The 19,297-nt window shown below is 44.1% G+C and overlaps 1 long non-coding RNA gene across 1 annotated transcript; it reads right to left on the minus strand.

Moving 5' to 3' along the window:
* Positions 1-14,469: 14,469 nt before the first annotated feature.
* On the minus strand, positions 14,470-15,488 carry LOC141048186 (uncharacterized). Its single transcript, XR_012219978.1, has 3 exons — positions 15,282-15,488; positions 15,063-15,146; positions 14,470-14,968 (listed from the first exon to the last, which is right to left on the minus strand). It is a non-coding gene; the product is annotated as an uncharacterized lncRNA (long non-coding RNA).
* Between the last annotated feature and the right edge of the window lie 3,809 nt (positions 15,489-19,297).

The raw sequence follows: 19,297 nt of genomic DNA on the forward strand, positions 1-19,297 counted from the left end.
TTAACGTAGACCTTCGCGTTGGTCTCGTCTTCTCTTATGAAGCCGTACCCCCGCTCAATATCCACGTATGTCAGACCGACCTTGGGAGCATCGGCCTGCCCGGGCATTTCCACCCTGCCGCAGCTCGGCTCACACCTCATTTTCTCGTTTTTTTCTTTAGTATCACATCTTCCACCCAGGCCACCTGCCTAGGGGTGGGGAAAGGGCTCACTCACCCTCTTAGGAGACCGGACATTGACCGTGCCAGTGCCGGGCCAGCTGGCTCTTTTTGTCACCGCTCCACCTTCTGGTGTCAACTCCGCTGGCCTCCACTTTTCTGGCTGCGGTTCCTCTTGGGTGGACGCCGTTTCCGGACGAATGAACAGCGAGGGTACCGGCACACAAGGTTCCTCCTCCTGGCATCACCCGAGGGCTCCACATGTTGTTCTGCCATCCATCTACGTCCAGCCGGGGACTCCACACTCAGGGGATCCGTGGTCTTTTCTGACCACTGACTCTGCGGCCGGTACAGCCCCATGGAATGTTATGCCAAGGCCTCTGTCAGTTCCTCCCAAGGCCTGCTGATCCATCTCTTCCCTTCTTCCTGCCTCCAGTGCCATTCCATTCGGCTCACGCCATGACAGCTCTGGGTGCAAGAGTGCTCCATTGTGCCCAGGTTGCCGTCGTCTACTGGCACCGCACCACTGCTTCCAGAATCTTGTGGGAGGCCACACCCATTTCCAGGTGGCCACTCCCCAGTCAGCTCCACCCAGGTGCTGGATTTCTGTAGGGGAATGCTAGGCTTTCTTCTCTTCAGCCACTCCCACCATGGGAGGGCCAGGGTGCAATGACAGGCGACTTTTGGCACCAAGGGAGAACGGAAACACCCACGAAGGGTAAGGGCTAAGTCATCTTCTTCTTCACCTGCAGCACCATTTCCCACCAACTCCATGGCCGCCATCTTGGTCAATATAACTTCAGGTTGAGGTACAGCGTTAGTCCCATCCAATATGTCAAGCACATCTGATGAGGCACAATTCTGCTTGCTTTCTTTCTTGTTGAACTTCAGGGGCACAACTTCCATCCCTGTATCACTCTTCATCTTTCTCTTTGCGGTTTCTCCGCTCGGCAAGGTAGTCATATCTTGCCGACTACGCCAAATGTAAGAGGGGAGCAGGATGGTAGTCACAGCTGAGGACACCAGGGCTCTGGTGTCCTGACCTCCTCCCACAGAAATACCTTCAGCATTTACCGGTGTACCTGTTCTTGCCGCTGGTCCATGGTAAGGGATTCCACTGCGGTGCGACCCAGCTCCTGCACACTTGATTCCAGTGCATGAAGATGAAATAACGGACACCGAAATTGGTTCTGATGCAAAATCAACGCTTTTACTGGTACACTGGTAAATGCTGAAGGTATTTCTGGGGGAGGAGGTCAGGACATCAGAGCCCCAGTGTCCTCGGCTGTGACTACTGTCCTGCCCTCCTCTTACACCCTGTAAAGAGACAGATGGAGTCACTTTAGACAGCATCTTGCCTGTGATCCAGCAGTGTCTGTCTTTTTAAGCGTGCATGAAAGTGTGGTCGGCTACAATTTAGTGCACTTCTGAACACTGAACAAAAGCCAGACTGATCCAGAATAACTCTGCTCCATCATTATAGGGAATAGATCCCTCAGAAGTTTCATCTGAATTAAATCATTTAGAGATTTAGATCGAAACCCCGATGTAAGTGCTCAGCGTAGAGATAAATATGATCCAAATGTTCTCAATTAAAGCTTCAACTAAAGCCACAAAAAAAAGCAAGTTCTCACTCACGACAGTCAATGGATATATAGGGGGCTTCCAGGTTACTGGTAGCATAAAAGCTCTGGAAAAGCAATATGGCTCCTCGCTCCCCAAAAGAAATCCAGCAAATTCTGTATTTCCAAATGCATCCCAGTGTGCCTAAACTACATTAAACGCCCACATGTGTTTAGCGATGAGAGCCCACTTAATTTACAGGTGCATGTTTCCAGAAGCATGAGTTGGGCATAATATACAAGCACTACAATGAATACTACAAAGTGTTACCAAAAAAGGGTGGTCTATATTGTTTGTTCTTACAAAATTACAGAAATCTGAAAGAAAAGGAAGCATTGGACTAGATATTAAAAAGTATAAGTTTTATTATGACAATTCATAAATACATGTCAGATACCCATCATAGTCTTGAAAGTAGTGACTCAAAAAACATATCCAAACAGAATATAACAGGGATGTATTATCCCTTTACAAAGTGGAAATAGTATATATTAGAACAAGGTAGAGCCAGTGATTACAAAGAGTATATATAATGAACATAGTTAAGCATATGATATAGAGATAGATATACTCATCTTATTGACCTGGGTGCTGAAGTTAGGAAGCCCCAAACGTGCGTTTCACGTCAGCTTCTTCAGGGGGATTACTCCCCCCAAAGAAGCTAACACGAAATGCGTGTTGGGGTTTCCTATCTACACCACCAAGGTCAATAAGATGAATTTATCTGTTTCTATACCCAATATGTTCATTCTACCATATTGTCCTTATACTGTAGGCTGCAGCATTGGTATGTTCTGACTTCAGTTTATTTATGTCTCATGCCTTAAAACTATTAGCATTAATTGGTTTATTTACTTTATATATACAGTATATATCCTCTTCACACTTGTCATTTGCCCTGTTTATATATACCATACTATTTGCAATCATTGGCTCTAAACCAGTTCCTTAGATACTACAGTATTTCCACTTCATAAAGGCATAACATTCCTGTTATATTCTGTTTGAACATAAAGTTTTTTGAGACACTATTTTCAAGAATATGATGGGTCTCTGACGTGTTTGAAGCATCATTTATCTTGTGTTACCTGATCACATGAAGGTGTTTTGCTACTTTATTCTTTCCTTTTGTGTATCACCTTTTTAATCTTTTTTTTATTAATTGTCATAATAAAACTTATACTTTTTAACATCTAGTGCAATATTTTCTTTTCTTTTGCATTTAGGGACTACAAAGGCAGATTTTAAATTTTCACTCAGCAACAACCACTGTTGCTTGTTTTTGGAAAACATCCATGGGTTCAAAATCGTCACTGCACCTGTAGATAAATTCCCAAAAGAATGTAATTTCGAAATTGGAGCCACTTGAGAGGGAACTCTGCTCTTCTGGTACTAAGTGGCTCTGTACTAAGTGGCTCTGAGTCTGCAATCTATTCTGGGAAAATTTGTTCTCCAAGAGTCAAATAGCATTTTGTCCCTCCCATGTCTTGCCGTGTGGCTAAGCAGTACTGTACAGCCACATATTTGGTATGGCCACATTCAGCAGAAATTGTATGACAAATTTTGGGGACATTTTTACCAATTTCCCTGTGTGAAGATGTAAAATCTTGGGTTAAAACAATATAAGGCATTTCTCGTTTACCACTCCACAAGATATAGACTTCAGTCTAAACAGAGGATTTGTATAGGATCCCATTCAGATGAAGACTTTAGTCTAAGTGAGGATTGGCATTATATAGGGTCCTGGAATACGAAAAATGCCTTACTGTGGCTTCCAGGTACACATAAAATTGGCCATTTTATGTGCTAAACTTTCTCAATTTTTTCATACTTCTAGTGCAGTAATGCAATTCATTTTTCATATTTCATGTTTGCATGTAATGGCGCTACAGTGTGCTTCCTTTTTAGTTTGAATGTATATGAGTTGGTGACTCTAGGTTAAGCACTTGTTCACACTACAGTATGCTTATGCTTGGATGTGATGGTCAGTTTTTGAAATCTGTATTGATTAACCTTATGACTGAGCCCTCCACCTTTTAGCCACAGGCGTTTTTAATTAAAGCAGGGCCACCACCTCTCCACAGAGATATAGATTTCAGTCTAAGGAGAGGATTTACATAGGTTCCCATTCAGATGAAGAGTTTAGTCTAAGTGAAGATTGGCATTAGCTAGGGTCCTGGAAAACGAGAAATTCCTTACCGTGGCTCTTCCAGGTACACATAAAATTGGCCATTTTTCTGAGCTAAACTTTATCAATTTTTTCATACTTCTAATGCAGTAATGCAATTCATTTTTCATATTTCATGTTTGCATGTTATGGTGCTACAGTGTGCTTCCTTTTTTATTTGAATGTATATGAGTTAGTGACTCTAGGTTAAGCACCTGATCACACTACAGTATGCTTATGCTTGGATGTGTCAGTTTTTGAAATTTTTTTTGCTATTAGGCCTTATAAAAATTAAAAATCTTGGGGCTAAAACAACATTTTAGTGGTAAAAATGTAACTCTTGTTTCTTCACCGCCATAGGCATGAAATTCTATAAGGCACATGTGGCGTCAACATTCTCACTGTATGCCTAGAGGAATTCGTTGGTTGTGTAGTTTGTAAAATGAGGGGGAGTTCTGCCGTTCTGGCACCTCATGGACTATGCCAATGTGACATGGTACTCTCAAACCATTTCAGCAAAATCTCAACTATAATATGACGCTTCGTCCCTTCTGAGCTTTGCAATGTGCCTCAAAATTAGTTTTTGACAACCACATATAAGGTGTTGGCGCACTCAGGAGAAATTGCGTAAAAAATTGTACTATTCATTTTCTCCTATTATCCATTTTGAAAATTAAAAACTTGGGGCTAAAGCAACATTTTAGTGAAAAAAAATTATAATTTTACATTTACTTAAAAATGCTCAGCACACTCATAGATGAATTCCTCAATAGCTGTAGTTTCTAAAATGGGGTTACTTGTTGGGGTTTCTGCTGTTTTAGCATGTCAGGGGCTTTTTAAATGTGACATGTCATCCGCAATCTATTTCAGCCAATCGGCGCTCCAAAATTCCCTTCTGAGCCCTGCTGTGTGCCCAAACAGTAGTTTTACACCACATATGGGATATTGGTGTGCTCAGGAGAAATTGCACAAAAAATTGCATAGTCCATTGTCCCCTATTACTTTTTACTATTATTACTATTTACAGTTTGTCTGGTTCCATGAGTCCCCTCGATCTCTGTAATCCACCCACTCATGGCACCCGCCTGTCTGGTGACAGTCCAGAACTTGGAGTTATTGTTATCCCTTCCGCTACCTTGTCTGCTTCGCCCTCTTCCTCTGAGACCACCACTTCTTCCTACAGGGAAGGGCAGTGCAGAGCAAGGGATATAGGAGAAGGACTTACTGATTAGGCAGCAGAGCCCAGGCAACCTTTCCCAAGGCAATGCGTAAGGAGAAGTAAAGGAGACAGATGGCCGGCTGTGGTGATAGAAGTGCTACGGCATCAAGGGGCCCCAGTCTGAGGACTGTGCTGGCGGGCACAAGCTAAGATGTACCATTTCAAAGAAGGATCCGGGTCTACGACCAGGGCGGGAGTAGCTGAGACATCGCTCCCTGCACCTTTCCCCATTGGAAACGGAGGAGGGGCTGGCAGGGAGCTGGTGACACTGAAGACATGGTTGAGACAGAGATTGTCTAGTGATAAGGTAGGGATTGCCGGAAGAAGAGAGAAAGAGTTGTCAGGAAGAGTAGAGGATGCCCGGAAGTCAGCGAAAGATCAGAAGATGTCCCTTTGTGAAACCTGTGCTGCAAATGTGATAAATGCCCTATTGATTAGTAAAGTTCATCTCTTGGAAAAGAAGAACTGTGTCTCTGAAATGTTTTGTGGAGCTCAGAAACGCAGAGCCAGGATGACAGAACTGGAAAGGACTCTGACAGTGAATGTTAAGTGTCCTGCTGTGCAAGGAATGTATTTAGATATGTGGTGAGCACGTTGTACCCTCAGGTGCTTCACAGAAGTTTATAATGATGAGCCGTGAAATAAATAAAATCAGAAAACTATTGTTTGGGCGCACGGCAAGGCTCGGAAGGGAAGGAGTGTCATTTGACTTTTTGAATGTAAAATTTCCTGGAATCATTAGCAGACATCATGTCCCGTTTGGAAAGCCCCTGATGTGCCTAAACAGTGGAAACCTCCCACAAGTCATCCCAATTTGGATACATCAAGGAATGTATTCCTATGTGTGGTGAGCACCTTGAACACTCAGATGCTTCACAGAAGTTTATACCGTTGAGCCATGAAAATAATAAAATCACATTTTCCTCACAAAAAAATTATTTTAGACCCACATTTTGAATTTACATAAGGGTAACAGGAGAAATTGCACCATACTATTTGTTGTGCAATTTCTCCTGAGTATGCCTGTGAGGATCTGAGGTTGTGGGTTATAAAAATCACCTAGGCATGTTAATGATGCAACTATTTTATATTCCATACATCCATGGTTGTACAACAAATCCAGGTAGATGGACAAAATACAATGTTCTCAACAAAATTCCTTCACTGGGGCCGATAGTCCCACTGCCCAGGTATAAGACAATACTCATTGTCTCCCAACTTATGGTTGGCCCCCAGATTTCGTATCTCCCAACAACGGTTACTTTTTAATTTTATTTGGTAGATAGTCGCTTAAACAATAAAAGAAAAAATACAATTTTCATAAAAATAGATATAATAAAAGGCTAATTTAATCATGTAACCTTTCTTTATAAGTACTTTTAGGCAATGGTAAAACCTCAATGACCACCCAATGTAGCAGTGAATAGTTGTCTTGTAGAGGTTAATATGCATATGATATATTGGAATTGAAAATCTGCAGAAGAATGCTCTAATAATTATTTGTCTATAATTCAGTTTTATTTTGAATGTTGTGAAAACACCAAACAAAAAGTTAGATTAAGGCTATGTGCCCACGTAGCGTTTTAAAACACACAGTGAAAACCGGACTCCTTCCCAGAAATCACGCGGTTTTTTCCGCGCGATTTCTCCGCGATTCTGTTCGCGATTTTGCCGTGATTTTCTCAAGCACTTTCCAAGCGATTTGAAGCATCGCTTGGAAAGTGATTGACAGGTTGGTCACACTCGTCAAACATAGTGTTTGACAAGTGTGAGCAGCTTTTTACTATTGAGGCCGCCTATGCGGCCTCAATAGTAAAAGATAAAATGTTAAAACTGATAAAAAAAATAAAAAATCGGGGAATATTTACCTTCCGACGTCCCGCGCTGCCATCCCGGGCCACAGCGTTCCCTGCGATGCCTTGCGAGACCTGTGATGACGTTGGTCTCGCGTTACTATAGCGATCTCGCGAGACCGCTAGAGTCACGCGAGACTACGTCATCACAGGACCTTGCCGCAAGGCATTACTGGGAACGCTTAGGCCGGGAATGCAGCGCGGGACGTCGGAAGGTAAATATACCCCGATTTTTTCTTTTTTATTCTTTTTTTTACAGGGGTATGGTGCCCAGGGCCTGGAGGACAGTCTCCTCTCCTCCACACCGTGGGTACCAACCGCACATGAGACGCTTAACTTCCCGCATGGTGGGCATAGCCACTTGCGGGAAGTAAGCGGTTTTCTTGCATTCCTATGGGTGCGGAATCGCGGCAATTCTTTGCGATTCCGCACAAAAGAATGATCATGCTGCGATATTTTCCGTGATGCGATTCCGCTGCGGAAAAAAGCGCAGCATTAGCACAGCATGTGCGGAATGCCATAGGAATGCATGGGGGGCTTCTGTACGCGATTTTTAAACATTTTTGCAGCGTTTTCACTCCGAAAATTGCAGCAAAAACACTTAAAGATCGCATCGTGGGCACACAGCCTTACCCTCAACTGATATTTACTACTTCACACTAGTCAAAATATATCAGACAATTTTTGGTGTAATCAGAAACCGAAGAATACATCTCACCAATCCATCAATCTTCATCTCACTTTGGACTTCAGATCAGAGTTCTAGAAATAATTTGTACTGCCAAAAACTTCATTGAGAACATCATGTGCCCTGAGCTGCTCACAGTACTGGCCTTAAAATTTTATTATTAAAACAACACCCTGCTTGGAACTTGGAACAAACCCAGCCACTAACTCCAGCTCGTGTGATATCTTTGTGGAAGAACATTTGTCAATTTGGAAAAAGAAAATGATTGAGTATAGAATTTATTACATATAAGAATACATTTAGGCTTACGGAGAGCCTAAATTTTACTACTATGATCATGCCAAGGCGTGATAAGATATTCTTAAGCATGTACTGTGTTAACAATGGGACATATGCTTACTTATGTATGCTTACTTAAATGAAAATTTAAGAGCATTCACAAGTCTGTCTGTTTTTCCCAATCCATAGGATAGGCGGTAACTTCCTAAACACACTGGAAGGGATTAACCACTGGGACGCCCACAGAGCCTAAGAACTGGGGTTGTGAAGAGCACTGTGTGAATGGATCGGTGGTCGATCATGCACACTATCAATCCATTAATTTTTATTGGGATGATGAAGACTATCCCCTGACAAAGCTTTATCTGAAACGCTCGCATGTACTTTCTTCTATAGGAGAGGTCTCTTTGACACCACTGCATTTTATTAGAGCTATATGACACCCCTCCTTCAATACTTTTTTTTTTACTATTAATACTGCTTTAAAGCATTGATTATTTGGAGTTTTCTTCTTTATTGTGTATCCATCTTCATTGCTTAGGTTTTATTGATCATTATTTTTCCTCATTTAAACATTTGGAAGTGTGATGCCACTACCCAACAATTTATTATATTTTTTTATGTTCAAGTCTACTTATTGATTTTAACGATTGTTAATAATAAACAATATATGTGTTCTTTACTTGTTGAGCTTTGCTCTTTCGTTATATAGGTATAAATGAGATACATAGACACCAACCTCGGGAAGCGTTCCCAAGGAGTCTAAGCCCATTCCTCAAGGGCAGTGGCTTGCTGTTCAATGATATTCATGGGTAGTCAAGAAAATCGTCCAAAAATGTAAGAGAAGAGATCATTGTCTTGCACAAACAAAGGAAAAGATCCAAAAATATAATAAAGGCATTGATTCTTTCTAAAGATACAGTTGAAAACATATTTCACAAGTTCACAGATAAAGGGAACCGGTCACCAGAAAAAAACCTATTAACCTGCAGATAAGGGGTTAATCTGTAGATTAATAGCATTATTAACTTGACTGGTGCCTGCACTTACATGAGCGCTGTAGGGAGAAAATTAATTTTATTCTCCCCATCAGCATTCCAGTTCAGTCACTGGGATGGTGCCAGTGCTGGTTTAGTCACCACTCTGAGAATACAGATCGGCAGCTGTAACCACATCCCCAACCCTGACTGACAGTTGTCTCAGCATTATGGCCGTCTGGCTGTCAGTCAGGGTTAGAAATGCGGTTACAGATGCTGTTGTGCATTCTCAGAGTGGTGACTGAAGTCTCACTGGTGCCTCCCCTGTGACTGAAACCAGAAAGCTGCCAGAGAGAATAAAGTTTGTTTTCTCCCTGCAACTTTCAAGTAAGTGTGGGCACCAGGCAGGTTAATAGCGCCATTAACCGGCAGATTAACCCCATATCAAGGCAGTTGACTGCTGCAGCCTATTACAAGCTGAAAACCAAAAACAAAAAGCAAATATCCTAAAATAAAAAAGTAAAAAATAAATTGCAAAAATTGCATGAAGGTAGTAATAATAATAAGGGTATTTAGTAAACATACTTAACCCCATATCAAGGCAGTTGACTGCTGCAGCCTATTACAAGCTGCAGTAGTTCAGTGGCTGATAAATGATGACGTCATCACTTTTGTTATTGTTGCACTCGGGTGCCATTTACACTGGATCCAAGAAGATTACAGTAGGTTATTTTTTTTATTTTTAGTGAAACCAAGTAACTGGCCAACATCATTTTTAGAGTAGATGGCCCCTTTCACTCTTAAAGGGAATCTGTCAGCAGGATTTATATGTGAATGCAGCTCTTTCAAAGACAAGCTTAGCAATATCGTTATGATAATGGCATGTAATAGGTGTAACACTAGTGCAGAATATCATAGCAAAATGGACAAACTTAAATTCTTAAACTTATCCCTTGAACCGTCTAATCAATAAATAACCTTTACAGGAGATGCCAGCTGTGGTTCATTGAACTTGGTAATTTACTATATTAAACAGCGATATCCCGAGCAGATCAGCTTCTCAAGCAGAAATATAATCTGCATGCCATCATCGCGTAGCACAGACATGGAACAGACATGGCACAGACGTGGGGGTGCATAACTTACACCCAAAGATATGCTGCAACTTAAAAATATGATAGTACTATGAAATCTTGAAACACGAATGGGTGAATAAATCTGTTCTGACTGTAACATAATGTTGTTGTTCTATTCTGGTGAAAATGTGCTGATCTTTATCAATTGGAATTAAAGGGGGCCTGAATCATGCTACCCCAACCAAGACACCAGAGTTTGGAAAATTAGATTTTTCCATCTTCTTCATTGTCTCTGTGCCCGTACATCGGACTGCAGTCGGATGACATCCGAGTGCAGTCTGATGTTTCACACGCACCCATAGACTTGTATCCAAATATCGGAGCCACTCACAACATGCTACGATTGTTTTCTCATGCTGAAGTAACATTACATCAGAGCTTGGTGGGCAAGGCTTGTGCCTTGCTGCATATTATACAAGCCAACCTCTGATCAAAGCTCATCACAGTCTGTGTGTGTGGGGTTGATGTCCCCCCCACATTCTTGTTCTGCACTCCCTGCCTCCCTGCACCTTCATAGCTTAAAGCCGTCATTCTGCAATCCTTGACATGTCATATAAAAGGTGTGAAGTTGCAACCAGGGAAAGCAGAATGAGATGAAGGGGGATATCAAATCCGTACACAGACTACGATAAGACTTGGTAAGGGGCCGGTTTGCATAATAAGCAGCAAGACACAAGCCACATTCCCTGATCTCTTACATAACAAGGGGAGTACTCAGAAACAGCAGCAGCATTGTGAAGTCACAGAAGTAGTAAAATCACCATGTTACATATAGAGGTCTCACACCTAGCCAAATCAGATCTTCTGCTTTGCACTGTGGAGGAGCAAACAACGTGAAACACGTGTCTGCAAATGGCGTTTCTGTTTTGCCTTCTTATCCTATGTCATGTTGCAAGGCTCGATAAATAGTCGATATTGGCTTTTAGATTTGCTTTATCCCATAGGTGGCGCTACAGATCAATTCTTCCCCTACGAAGAGGATATTTACATTACATATAAGGACAAGCAGAGGGGTATGAGCCGTTATAGTTTTAGAAGGAATGTAGATTAAAATGTATTTTTGTCTCCCAGGAGGACCCATTTAATTATTGCATTATAAAATACAACCGCAAAGAAACCAGTACTCTACTATGTGATTTACATACTGTGTATGTGGCGCCCCTGAGGGTTCAGTCGCCACAGAGGTACTGCACCTCCTCCTGAGGTCTGGTACCCCACCATCCAGGTAAGGTGGAGACACCTGACCACACTCCAACACCTGCACCCCACACCACAAAGTAGTGTAGCAAAGCACCTTCGGCGGCTCCCTGCTTGGAGTGTAGCATAACACCCCTTGGTGGCTCCCTGCTTGGAACTCAAAACGTGCTGGGAGGTGGGTGGAGTTTAGTTTACACAAAAGAGTGGGAAGAGTTGAGTCAGTCGTTCAGTTCAGTCATTGATTCAGTCAGTGAGTGAGGATGTAGAAGGACAGAGAGTGAGACAGAGAAGATCCCCGGGAGATGGATGGAAGAAGAAAGTGCTGCAGCAGGCCACAGTGATCTGGGTCTGCTGGCACAGGAAAAAGACAGAGAAAGGAAGCTTGATTCTCCATTGGGAAGAAGGATTAGCACGTAACGTAAGGAGAATAAGAGAACAAGGACCAGGGTTAGAGGAGAACCCTTTTCAAGTTCTAAGCGCAAGGCCGGGATCCGGTCCCCGAGGTTGTACGGATACTAATGGTCCTGCAGCAGACACCGGAGGAATAGAAGTAGTGACCACTTTATTCTCACACGAGACTTGGGGGCACAACAGCAACATAAGAGAGAGCTGGGACTTAGTAGCAAGGAGTCCCCGAAGCAGGCTACAGCTGTCTGCCGTACAAGTAGAGTTCATAGGAACATCTGACAGGAGGAACTCCAGCGTAACTCAGTACTAGGAGTACTTCATTCAAAGGCGCTATAAGAGGAGACATTCAGAAAAGGCACATATGTTGGCAGAGTGTTGGAAAGGAGTACTTCATCTTGCCTGGAAGTTGGCTGAGCTCCTGACCCGGAGGACACGGCACGGATGCGGGCATCTGTACCTGCAACAGATTGTGAGTAAAGCTTTGGAACTACATGCCCTGGTGTCCTCCATTTATTCCTGCACCAACCTGCCCAGCATGGCTACATCCCTTGCGCCTGACACTACACCATCTAAGGCTACTTTCACACATCAGGTTTTCGGCGTCAGGCGCGATCCGGCGTTGTGCCGGAATGCCGGATCCGGCAAATGTTTTGTAAAACCTGAAGTTCCGGATCCGGTTTTCTGCCGGATCCGTCTTGTTCTTGACAGACAAAACCGGATCCGTCTCATCCGGTTCATCCGTTTTTCTATCCGTTTTTCTATCCGTTTTTCGACGGATTACGCCGGATCCGGTTTTTAAAATTGACCCTTGTGGCCTTCCGAACGGGATTGGCTACTGGAAAACTAGATATAGCATGTTCCTACAGCCCTTCTTTGACAGGTTGTAGAGAAGAAAGTGCAGGTTGGAGAGAAGAGCAAGTTACTGGCGAAGATGGATGTTGTCATTGGAAATATTACCACTAGAAGTTCTGTGACGGTTTCAGGGACAATTTTCCACTATACTTTATGTCACCTCAAGGCAGAGTACACTGGCAGGATGACAGAGTGTGAAAGATTTGTGCCCTAAACTTGTGTACCTTCTGGACCAACAGTATATACCTTTGCCAACCAAAGTTGGCTATCTTGTCATGGTCTTACTATTTTTACCTTTAGGCCACAGGTGTGTACCTGGTTGTGTTTTATGCAAAGTATTTCACCTTTTAACAAAAGTTGTGTACATTGGTAGGAAATCACCAACAATAAACACAACTTTTTAGGTGAAATACTTTGCTTCAAACACAACCAGGAACACAACTGTGGCACAAAGCTAAAATTTACCCACAGTTATATACCTGGTTTTGAATACCTTTTTACCTTTGAAATACCCTGTATTTAACCTTTTTTTAAAACATAGTTCGCCGCAGAAAGAAATGACAGACAACCATTGTGAAACGATAATTTAACTTTTATTTAAATTTTTTTTTTTTTTATGTTTTTAAAGTGCAAAAAACTTTTTTAATAAAGGTTTTAAACCCAATGGGCATTTTTATTACAAAAAAAAAACATTACAACTCTGTGTACTGTGGGGTGGAAATACTGCTGGAGGGGCTGCGGGACACTTCAACACTGGGTGTGTGGAGAGAGGACTGGGATCGTGGTGGGGAAGGAACAGTTAGAGGTGAAGGTGTGGAAAAAGCTACAGAATGGGTGGACATGTGGGAGGCAGAAGAGGTGGTGGGCGGTGGAGTGGAGGGTTGGGCAGGGACTGTAGGAGCAGATGATGTTGATGGAAAGTTGTATGGGGAAGGAGTTTGGTACGGGGAAGGAGTTTGGTACGGGGCAGGTTGCTGGAAGTGGGGAGATGTCTGGTACTGGTGAGGTTGCTGGTATGTAATAGGAGGGGGAGGATGGAAAGTGGCTGGAGGGGGTGCAGATGTAATAGGAGGGGGAGGATGGAAAGTGGCTGGAGGGGGTGCAGATGTAATAGGAGGGGGAGGATGGAAAGTGGCTGGAGGGGGTGCAGGTGGAGGAACTACAGTGGTGGGAGGTGGAGGTTGGGAGGTAACCTGCTGTAGAGCACCGTGGCACGAATGCATTACATGCATCTGCTGGGTAGGAGATAGTGTTGCCATGCGCTCCACAACAGACCTGAAAAAGGTGTGGTTTGGCGAAGATCTTGCTTCTGAATGCATGGTTTGCAGAAGTGTCTTCACCTCCAGAATGCTGGAGTTGATCTGCTGAAAGCCTGCGGAGATTTGCTCTGACAAGACTTTGAGACAGTTCTGGAAAGATGCATTCAGATGCAAGAACTCTTGCGCATAACTCTTTTCCTGACCCCTCTGCCGCTGCCGCCCAGTACCCGCAGGTGTACTAGAGGTGGCAGGGGCAGAAGGGTGGGGTAAAGGGAAATCGATCTCCTCACCAGCAGCTTCATGTAATGTAGGCGGCCACGATGCTCCTGTGCTGGTGGATGGGACAGATGGGTCGAATGTGTGGGAAGGCTGGGAAGGTGCAGATGTACCGGGGCGGTCGAAGTGTCCCTCGGTGCCGGTCTCCTCAGGGATCGCCTCAGAAGGGTCCAATCGTGCAGGCTCCCGAGTGCTGCTCACCGTGCTGTGGAATAAAGAGAAAAAAAAACAATTAAAATACTGACATGGTATGGCCCTGGCTGAAAAAAAAAAGTTACATCTAACATTTTTTTCACATGTGGTGTGTAATATTTCCTTCTGGTGAGCATTGTTTCCCGGAGGAACGACAGGGCTTCTGCATACTTGTACTTGCTCCTGCGTCCTCCAGATCCACTCGGGGCCCGCATCTCTTTATTGAACTCCTTCTTGAAACGATCCCTCACAGACCGCCACCGATTCACAATTCTGTTCCCTGAAACGAGAAAGGAGTGGTTAGTATACAACATCAGTGTTTCACAAACTCCAGTCCTCATGGTCCCCAGGGGTCATGTTTTCAGGATTTCCATAGTAAATAGAAATCCTGAACACATGATCCGTGGGGACCATGAGGACTGGAGTTCGGGAAACACTGGTTTACATCAAGCAACCGTTACTGTATATACTTACGCTCTTTAATCTGGGCCCGAGCTTCGAGGTCCTCCCAGCGGCCCACAAGGAGAGAACAGATTTCCTCCCAGAGTCGTCGGGTAACGATAAGGTCAGCGTGGCGGCGGTCAGCCATATTCCAGAGCGGCTCCCTTTCTCTGACGAGATCGATGAGGTGGTCCACATCGAGTCCTCCATCCTCACCGTCAGAGTCGGGAGCACGCTGTGAAGGCTGTTAAAGAAAAAGACAAAAATAACATAATTAGCCTCCACAAAAGAAATGAAATAAAAAGTGCAAAAAAAAAAGCAAAAATATTTATACTTACACGCTGGTGACCGCCGCGTTGCTGTCGCCGACGACCCTGGGAGGCACTGCGAGGACCTCTTGGCCGAGCACCAGATTGGGAAGACTAGAGAAGAAAACAAAAAATGTTATGTCTTTGGATGTAGGCATTTGTTTGCTGTGTGTGGTCTGCAGAACATTGTTTTCTATGTGTTGTGTGTAGTGTGATGTTGTGTTTCTGCGTTTGATGCAAAAAACTTACCAATTGTGAGCCCACTCCAGGTGTCTGTCCACCCCTTCCTTCTTCTTCTGGGAGCTCCTCTTCATCTTGTGATTCCTGTTTTGAAATAAAAGGCAATGAATAGACATATATTACAGAGATGATGGATTTTGGAAATAAAAACTTACCGTCAAACGCTGACGATGCGAGGGAGGGCTCCCAGAAGAAGATGTGCTGTCCTGTTGATGGCCAGACTTCATGGCTGTGGGTATTGCTGCTGCCAGTGATGCCATTTCTGCTGCTGCTGCTGCATCTCTTTGGCGGCTGTTGAATAAAGAGAAACAAAGGGCCAATGAATATCTTGATATTCCATGGCCCTAGTTTGGAGGAATGGGGGATTTGATAATTACCGTCTCTCATCTGCTGCTGGCCTCCCCTCCTCAGCATGTTCTATTTGCTACTCCATTTGGGGTGGTGGTGGTGCTGATGGTGCTGCAGTGGTCTCCTGCCTTCTCCTGCTTCGCTTGGTTGCTTTCTTGGGTGGCATGTTGGGTGTGGCTGTGGGTCCCACTGTCTTGCTTTTATATATGTCTTGTGGGCAGAGCTACTGAGCATGCTCAGACCAAAAAACCGGATCCGGCCGCCGGATCCGGCTTTCGCCGGATCCGGCGCATTGCGGCGCTCATAGGCTTTCATTGTGTGAAAAAGCCGGACGCGCCGGATCCGGCGTGTCCGGCTTTTTCGCCGGAGACAAAAAACGTTACAGTAGACGTTTTTTCCAGACGCCGGATCGCGACACATTGCGACACATTGCCGGATCCGGCGAAAACCGGATGAAACGCATGGCCATCCGGCGCGATCCGGCGCAAATGCAAGTCAATGGGGGGGAAACCGGATCCGGCATTGCATTTCGCCGGATCCGGTTTCTGTCAAAAGCGCCGGATTGCGCCTGACGGCGAAAACCTGATGTGTGAAAGAGGCCTAAGTGTCACTTCACCTACACTGCCCTGTCACTACAGCCCTACCTGTGGAGGGCTATAACATCACTGCTGCACCACACCATCTGTCCCAGAGGATCTGTCTGCAGCGTCGGCTTAACACCTCCCTTGCCGAACACCACAGGTGGCGTCACGAATCACTTATAAACTTTCATCACCATAAGCACACTGCAACAACTCATTTTACAATGGGCGCCCAGGGCCACGGGCTGGGTCCCAGCTGCCGTGACATCTCCCATTGAAGCTAATCGGGCCCGGTACCGAGTACTCCACAGCCCTGGGAGGGCGACCCATATATACTGCAGATTGTATAACAGACATATCTGCAACTGTTCTATTCATCTGATGGAACTTGCAGAAAACCATGAGCTTTAACACTGTAAAAACTACCGCTTACGAAACCACATTTATGTTTGCAGTCATTCCCATGAGACATGTTTGCTTTATATTCCCATACTTTAGCACTATTTATAAGCCATGTGGAGCAAAGGTAGAATAAATATCAGTGGGATCCAACAAACTAATTTTAATCCTTTTGAAATTTGATTTACAAATAATATTGTTGAGCCAGTTTATCAGGTAAGCGTATATTTGCCAGTAGATAGACACAGAGGGTTTAGATTAATAACTTATTACAGACAGACCTCCTGGAGAGTGATTGTTGCCAAGTTGCTGAACACATCAAACATACCACTCTGTAAACTTATTTGTAGGATGTATTTTACAACATGTAATGTGATTTCCAGAAGTATAACGAATATACATTGTCGCAAGAAATTTACTGCTAGCTAAAGTGGTTTTCCACTACTACCGTATATTTTATTTTACAAATGGACCAAGGGTGCAAATAAAAAAAGCAGATAACTACTAGGCCTCTGCCATTTCTCCTCACCACTGCCTGCTTAGGGCTGTGATATCCCAGACCACAAGAGGAATCAGAGACTGGTGGGGGACGTCACGTGGCCAATTTAGCTAATCTTCAGCTATAGGGTCGGTTCTGTACACAATGTTAGGGAGCATGAGGATAGGTGATGGCTTATGCAAAGGAAATGCTGGTAAAGCCTCTATCAGTTACTCCTAATATTTGGCGATAAGAAAGACTAGATTATTTTCTATGGCTGCAAGCCCACTGACCTGTTCCAGTTTTATAGACCAATGTATCATCAATTTCAAGATGTCCAGTTTAGTTTACTATTGATCACCCCAAGATCTCATATTTTATTTAGTCCAAATTTCTACTCCAACTGAAAAAAAGTTTGCAGCAGGGGACCATTATTCATTTCAATTCTGTACTTTTGCTGCTAAGTTGTGGTATCTAAGAAGGATGAGGAGGAAAGGGTGACTGGGACCCTAGGAGGCAGCAATCATGCTATCATTAAATTTTAAAAAAGAAGAAATGCCAGCTTACCCGGTTGGTTCAAAAGATAAGCTGCTATGCTGTATAGGCTCTCAGCAACGGATAAATGGCAATGATAAAGGTTTAGCCGAAACGCGTCTTGCCGTGCGCTTTACAGCAGTAATTTTTCCTATCTCTGCCTATATAATATGCTGCTATGGATAATATTTTTAATCTACGTTTGAAATAAAGAAAAATATTTTTTATGTACTTCAAACTTGGCTCACTGGATTCATCTCCTTTTCGCAATCATTAAATTTTGGGTGCCCACTTGTCTGTTCCTTATTGCAGTGTTTAACCTCCCATTGTAGTGTGGACGTTGTTTGGTTTTTGTTTGCCTTGGTATTGCCTATTATCATAGGGTGTATTATTCACTGTGGCAATCTTTTCTCTTGGGCTTATCATGGCCTGTGTACTCAAACCAGGTAGCATGGATGCATATATGGGATGGTTCTATTCCACTTAGTTATCATGCAGTGCTAGGGCTACATGGTCCTCATGAGCCTAGAAATACAGAGGTCGACTGGTGCATTGTTGAAGTTGGGGCAGACTATATATAAGAACTATTGGGGCTGTCACCATTGTTGTCGGGGGTAGGACTTTCTGACAGGGACAGACATTTGCACTTCACTACAGGGGGCGGGCCCATTATAAAAGGGATGGAGAGTGCCAAAACAGCCTCTTTGGCGGGAAGACAGCGAGCGCAGTAGGAGAAGGTTGACTCACTCTTCACAGCGCGACCCCAGGAGACAAGGCCGCTATGCCAACGGACGACACACACGCATCCAGGCTGCGAGCAGCACATGACTGTGGTCTCTCTCACCTCCGATACTGGGGAGACGTCCCACATTGTATCGCTGCCTTACGACGGTACACGCTGTAGGCCTGACCGGGGTAAACACGCAGAGATTATCAGGATATTCCCGGTCCCCACCGCTGATCTCCATCCTTCTGCACCGATGCCACAGACTAGAGTTGAGCGAAACGGGTCAAAAAATTTCAAAAGTCGCCGACTTTTGGCAAAGTCGGGTTTCATGGGCAACGTGATGACATAGGCAGGGGTCACCACCATCTTTCAGAAGGGCATGCAAGTGATTGGCTTGCTTTGGTGGGCATCACAGGGGGTATAAAACGGCGTGCACGCCGACCGCCATGTTACTCATGCTGATCTCAGAATAGGGAGAGCTGCTGCTGCTGCTGATTTTGTAGGGAGAGCGTTAGGCAGGGAAGAAGACACCAAAAACTGCTTCTGCTGCTAGCGATTTTGCCTGTACAACACACCAGTCACTGTGTGTGCAGTGCAAGTGGAGGCTATATTTTGCTGGATCAGCGGTGTTGGTTGTTAGGCTGCCTTCTAAGGCTTCCTGACGGCTGCATTGCTGTTTACCCACTGCTCTGCAAACTGCTTTTTTAAAAGCAATCCCAATTTTTTTTTTTTGTCCTGCTGAGGTACTGAGCGTGCATTTTTTCACACCATACAGCGGTGCACACTCCTCACACAGTACCGTGTAACGGCTGTTATCACAGCCACAATGAAGCTATCTGTGTGTCACTCTGTAAGGATAAGTCGAGGACATGTTCCGTTCTTACAGACCTGCACCTTCTAGTTTTGTCTAGCTTTCAAACAGTTAAATATATTTGCTGTTTGATCACATTCAAAACTA

The sequence above is a fragment of the Dendrobates tinctorius genome, unplaced genomic scaffold (genome assembly GCF_039654945.1).
Source record: "Dendrobates tinctorius isolate UK_male_01 unplaced genomic scaffold, ASM3965494v1 ptg000011l, whole genome shotgun sequence".
Taxonomy (NCBI): domain Eukaryota; kingdom Metazoa; phylum Chordata; class Amphibia; order Anura; family Dendrobatidae; genus Dendrobates; species Dendrobates tinctorius.